Here is a 6367-nt window from a genome sequence, read left to right as displayed (position 1 = left end):
AGTTTTCCCTCCCAAATGCCTAGAGCATTTGGGGGAAACCATAGAGTTTTCCCGGAAATGCCTAGAACGGCCCCACACGGGGCGCCATCATTTTGATGACATCACTTCCAGGTGACATCATTGTGCCAGCGATGCAGTGGGTGGTTCCACCCACTGGCCCAATGTGGGCCGGCGTGTTGGGAACCTCCCAGGTGGGGGATTCCCCACCCAGACCAGGGGCTTAGCAGCCCTATTGAGGAACCCCTGATCACTATTGAAATTACCACTGGCAGGTGTGCAATATTGTCTATGTGTCAAATGCCATCAAGTCTATAATATAGTGGGTTCAATGCAAGGAAGAAGCGAGGTGGTAATGATCATAGCTCTTTCATTAAGTACAGCATAGTATAGGGCTGCACTAAAGACTGAACACTGAGCCAACGGGGTCAACTATAGATACATCCAGGTTCCTGCACAAGCTTGCCACTGGATTCTTCAAACCAGCAGGGGGGCCATGATTGGAGCAGGGCAGCAAGGATTTGGATCCTACCGCCCATTGTTCCTGAGTCCCCAAGCTCAGGCCTAAAGGCTCCAAGGAGCCAAGCAGAAACACCCTTACAATATAACAACATTACTTCCTATACACAACAAAGTCACAACTGAACTATGGCGACACCAGCAAGGAGCTTCCAAGGCAAGTAGTGGCTTGCCATGGCCTTCCTCTGCAGAGTCTTCTTGGTGGTCTCCCTTTCAGGTTCCAACTCCTCTTAGCTTCTGAGATCCAATGAGATTGCCTTATGCCATGCCACCTTTCCCCCTCAAGTGCAATGGTATTTAATAGTCATCTGGAATCTGGATAAATTATCGCTCGCCATCTGTTCTGAAAGGTCTAAATGTTTTGAAATGCTTTTTAATCATGTTTTATTGCAACTGTTTTATAATACCGTAAATCACCTCGAGCCCTGCAGTAGCAGGGATTGGGCAATCTATAAATCTAATAAACAATAACAATAATGTTCACATTTTTTTTTCCACATCAGACCGCGCACTTTAGCAATTACAGTGGTGGCACTTGTGAGTGACTGAAAATCCGTATTTGCCGGCATCAACCCCACAAAAAGAAGCCAGCGTATCGAAAGCATTTGCATGAATTTTTAAAAAAAAAAACTTTATGGGCATGATGCAAATGCTAGCGTTTTGCTTCAAAACTTCTCCTTCAGAAGTTTGACAGGTGAAATGGAGGAAAAGCTGCCAAACTTCAAGCATGTGGGAAGATTTGTTTCAGGTCTGGCTGGATCGGAGGGGGCCTAAGTGCTGGCACGACATGGGAGAATCAAGCCTTCTTTGCTGCTGTGGCCGTTATCTCAATTACGGTAATGAAAGACTGCAATTTTCAGTCCAGGTCTGCGGTTGAGTTCAGCGGAGTGGATGGTCATGGAAGCTTTTGCTGCTGATGCTATCCAGGGAGGAGGCAGGATAGAAAGGCCCATCCCAGATATTTTAAAAGAAATTTTTATTTGCTTGCTAAACTCACTGTGGTCCAATCCAGCTACATTAAGGTGACAAAGAGGGCTGGTTTGCTAGGTAGAAAAAAACTGCTGACAGCCAGGGCTTTTTTTCTTTTCTTTTTTTTAGCAGGAATGCACAGGAACACAGTTCCAGTTTGGTGTAGTGATTAAGTGTGCGGACTCTTACCTGGGAGAACAGGGTTTGATTCCCCGCTCCTCCACTCGCACCTGCTGGAATGGCCTGGGGTTAGCCAGAGCTCTTGCAGAGGTTGTCCTTGAAAGGGCAGCTGCTGTGAGAGCCCTCTTAGCCCTACCCACCTCACAGGGTGTCTGTTGTGGGTGGGAGAAGATATAGGAGATTGTAAACCGCTCTGAGTCTCTGATTCAGAGAGAAGGGCGGGGTATAAATCTGCAATCTTCAGTCTTCTTCAGCTGGCTTGGCACCAGGGGTGTGTGGCCTAATATGCAAATGAGTTCCTGCTGGGCTTTGTCTACAAAAACAAGCCCTGCTGACACCTATTATGAGAGCTAGCATAGTGTGACGGTCCTAGTGTTGCACGAGGATCTGGGAGACCCGGGTTCGAATCCCTGCTCTGCCGTGACCTTGGGCCTGTCACATGATCACAGCCTAGCTTACCTTTACAGGGTTACTGTGAGAACAAAACAGAGGAAAGAAGAATGATGTAAGCCACCTTGGGTCCCCTGGGATTGCCTCGTCTTGCCTTTGCTGCAGCTGGGGACTTCGGTGGGTGTTCCAGGGCTGGGTGGGGACATCGTGTGACTCCCCAGCATGATGATGTTCCCCAGAAGTGACATCATTGTGCCAGGGATGCTCTGGTATGTGGTCAAACTCTTTGGTTTCCTCGGCCCCAAAACCATAGTATGCCCAAATACCAGAGCGTCCCCACACGACATCCTGCTGCAAGGATGTCACTTCTGGGTGATGTCATCACAACAGGGACATCACACAGCACCACTAAGGGAACGGCAACCCTAGGGTCCCCATTGCGGAGAAAAATAGGATATAAACAAAGTGAACAGAATAAAAAAGAAATCTAAGCATATCTGCACTACGAACAGAATGCACACCCATGTTAAATCAATAGGTACAGTTAGCGGCTAGCGTACCATCTCTCTCTCTCTGTCATTCTCTCCACACTGTTCATAATTTCTTACACCTCTGAGAGATGCTAAGTCAGTGCTTTGTCTTGGAGGCATGCTTCCCCACCCCACACTGAAATGAGATACAGTGTGCTGATGTCACTCCCAAGGGATGTCATTGCACCCTGCTCACTTTGAACAAGCAGCAGAAGGTTCCCCCTCAGTCACCATGGCTAGTGGCCACTGATAGACCTCCATGAATCTATCCCTTTTGAAAGCTGTTTATTCCTGTGGCCATCACCATGTCCTCTGGCAGCAAATCCCACCTTTTAATCAATCTCTGTGTAAAGCAGCATTTCCTTTTCTCTTGCCTGGATCTACTGCCTATCACTTTCACACAACTTTAACTCTTTAGCCTTTTTTTTTTTTTGCTCCCCATGAAACATTGAGAAGCGAACCTGCTAGGGTTTCCCCATGAAACACTAGCAGGTTCCTTGAGGTACAGGCTCGGGGATTTAGCACCCTCTCTCTTTGACTGCATGAAACCAAAGAAACTTCCTAGGTTTGAGGTGCATCACTCACTAAGAGTCAAGCAATGCTCAGCTGCTCACTGGTCAATTCAGAAAAGAGCCTACTTAGGCAAAGAAGCATTTGTTCATTTCAACAGCAAAAATGAAATCCCTCATTCCTCGGCGAGGAAAGAACACTTCATTTATTTTGCAAAGCAACAGCAGCGACTCAGCACTGCAGGGACTGCCAAGTCTAAATTTACAAGTGCGGCGTCGGGTCAGCGCAAAACCTCTCCTTCCAGTTGACTTGTCAGCTTGCCACGACAGCTGCCATTTTGGCTTATGCAGCAGAGGGAAGAGGGCAGCTTTCCCACTCCTCCAAATGCCTATCATGCTGCAAAGAGATCTGGCCCCTTTCCACAGCAGGACTCTTGGGCTCCTTTACCTTGTGCAGCAAAAGACCAGCTGGCAACTTGTCCCACGGGCATGAGCAAAGCCGTGCCGGCTTCTTCTAAAGGGCTGGGTGCTGCCAAAGTGGTGGTGCAAAGTGCTGTCAAGGCACAGCCAATGTAGGGTTATCCCATTGGGTTTTCAAGGCAAGAGACGGACAGAGGTGGTTTCTCCGGTGCCTACCTGAACATAGCAACCCTGGATATCCTTGGGGGGGGGTCCTCCCATCCAAGTGCTAAGGTAAGGTTGGGGAGGGATGGTGGCTCAGTAGTAGAGCATCTGCTTTGTAAGCAGAAGGTCCCAGGTTCAATCTCTGGCATCTCCAATGAAAAAGGGTCCAGGCAAATAGGCGTGAAAAACCTCAGTTTGAGACCCTGGAGAGCCGCTGCCAGTCTGAGTAGACGATACTGACTTTTAAGGACTCAGGGGTCTGATTCAGTATACGGCAGCTTCATATGTTCATGTACTCCTAGCGCATAACCACACACAGCTGCTTATACTGAACCAGACCATCAATTCATCAAGGGCAGCATTGTCCACTTAGACTGGCAGCAGCTTGTCCGGTGCCCGTAGTCTGGCCACTGGACTTTGCCATCCTCCCTTGGTCATCAGAATACCCTTCAAGACTGACATCTATAGGCGAAGTGCCAAACACTGGTGCAAACCAGCAATCCTCTGAGACCCACACATATTGTCTGTCCGAAGAAGGGGGAAGGAAGACAGGGCTACCTGGAAAAGGGGGAGCAACACAGGTGTTCTCGTTATTATAAGGGGTGAAAGCCAGGTCAGACAGGGCGGGAAGAAACAGTCGTAACCGGCTCCAACCAGCCGAGCCTGAGTCCTTCCGGTGCAGGCGGGACAAACGGGAGGTTGTCAGAGAGGGGCACAGCTGTGTCTTATGAGTCCTCAGAGAAAGAAGGACTGGATTGGTCCAGGGGAGAACACCCGGGGGGAGAAGGGAATAAAGGGGAGAAGAAACAGAAGACAAGGAGAAGACAAGGAGGAACTGCTCAGGAGAGAAGGAGAGAGTGGACAGAAGATAGAGAGAACCCGATCCCTACATTTTCCCTGAGACTGTAGAGAAGGGCACCAGTGAGCCTGAATTAAACTGCCTTCCTGTAGCCTACCTGAACGTAGCAACCCCGGATTTCCTTGGGGTGGGGGGTCTTCCATCCAAGTGCTAAGGTACTCCTAGCACATGACCACATGCAGCTGCTTGTACTGAACCAGACCATCAATTCATCAAGGTCAGCATTATCAGACTGGCAGCAGCTTGTCTCCTGAAGGACTTCTTACTCGATTCCCCACCCTGGAGGTCTTCTTCCCTGATGAAGAGAGCAACAGTGGCAGGGAGCCTGACACAGCTCTCCACGGTCTTTCACATCATCTATCACCCGGACCAGTTAACTGGAAGCGCTTGAAACTTGAACCCAGAACCTTCTGCATGCAAAGCAGAGGCTCTACCATTGAATCATAGCCTGTCCAACACCATCCTCAGTTGTACTCCAGCTCAAGAAAATGGCAGACATAAATAGGGTGGCCTGGCAGTTGGAGATCTCCTGGGACTGCAACTGGTCTCGAGGCAACAGTTTTCCTGGAGAAAATGGCTACTTTGGAAGGTGAACTCTACCACATGAGAACTGCCATCAAAGTCCTTTCCCTCCTCAAACCCCGCCCTTGCCAGATTCCACCCCCTAAAATCTCCAGGTATTTCCCAGCTCACAGCTGGCACCCCTTATCCAAACTGAACCTTGTCTCTTCACTGGCGCTTTTCTTCTCTTCTGAGTTTAAGATTTTTTGGAAAAAAAAATCCTCCCAAACTCCATTGTGTAGTCCAGGGCGATCACAAACAGAACGGCACTTCTGACAGAAGAGAAAGGAGGCCATTAGTTTGGAGGAGTGCAATACATTTTATTAATCAGTGTTTTGAAAAGGGAAATATTCTTTTTTTAAAAAAAATCCTCACAGCGCTTGCCCTTGGATTGCAGGACGAATGTATAATTGCAGCTTAAGATTCTGGGGGTTCTTTTCCCCTGAAGATCCTCTTAGATAATTAAAGGTATGTGCTTTATAATGACTGAAAGCTCTTATTTACAGCCAGTCGTATCCTCAAGTACATCTCCACAGTACGGTATTTACTGCCAACCTGATTTGCAATGTCATCAGTACAGATGGACTTTGATTTAATGACCATCCAAAAGCCACCAGGGCTGGCCCAGTCTAATAGGCTGTCCAACTGGAAGCCTTGGTTGGCAGAATGCCAGAGGCTCTTGACCAATGAGGGACATCTTCAAGGGGAAATTATCCTCCACACACAAACACAGTGGCTGCGATCACACACACTAAATCATGCCCTTTTAACCCACTTTTGGAGCACTATCCAGCTTGATTTTAGCAAGTGAACTAGCAAAATCCAGTTCAAAAGTGCATAGACAGTGGATTGAAAGTGCATTATTTAGTGTGTGTGATCACAGCCAGTGATGTGATCTCTGACAGATGTGAAAAGACCTCTTCTTCAGACCAATGTTCCCTCTAAGCTGTGGAGTCTTGTGAGCAAAAATTCTACTTTGTGAGCTACTGACATTAAAGTTGTGAGCTACTGCATAAATTAGCTTGCTCTAGGACCATTTTTCCTGAGCTGAGACAAACATGTGTGAGCCAGAGGCTAAAATATATGTGAGCTAGCTCACACTAACTCAGCCTAGAGGAAACACTGCTTCAGACTCTGGAGAGCCACTGAGAGTCACAGTAGACAATACCAACCTTGATAGGTCCACTGTCTGACTCAGTAGAGGGCAGTAACCTGTGAGCTCATATAAA

The 6367-nt window shown here is 48.0% G+C and overlaps 1 non-coding gene across 1 annotated transcript; it reads left to right on the top strand.

Annotated features, from left to right (window-relative positions):
• The first annotated feature begins 3797 nt into the window (after positions 1 to 3797).
• Positions 3798 to 3872, top strand: TRNAT-UGU (transfer RNA threonine (anticodon UGU)). Its single transcript has one exon. It is a non-coding gene; the product is annotated as a tRNA-Thr (tRNA).
• The last annotated feature ends 2495 nt before the right edge of the window (positions 3873 to 6367 follow it).

Source organism: Heteronotia binoei, chromosome 18 (genome assembly GCF_032191835.1).
Source record: "Heteronotia binoei isolate CCM8104 ecotype False Entrance Well chromosome 18, APGP_CSIRO_Hbin_v1, whole genome shotgun sequence".
Lineage (NCBI taxonomy): Eukaryota > Metazoa > Chordata > Lepidosauria > Squamata > Gekkonidae > Heteronotia > Heteronotia binoei.
The sequence above is the reverse complement of the archived record's forward strand: the minus strand, read 5'-3'. Positions and strand labels throughout refer to the sequence as shown.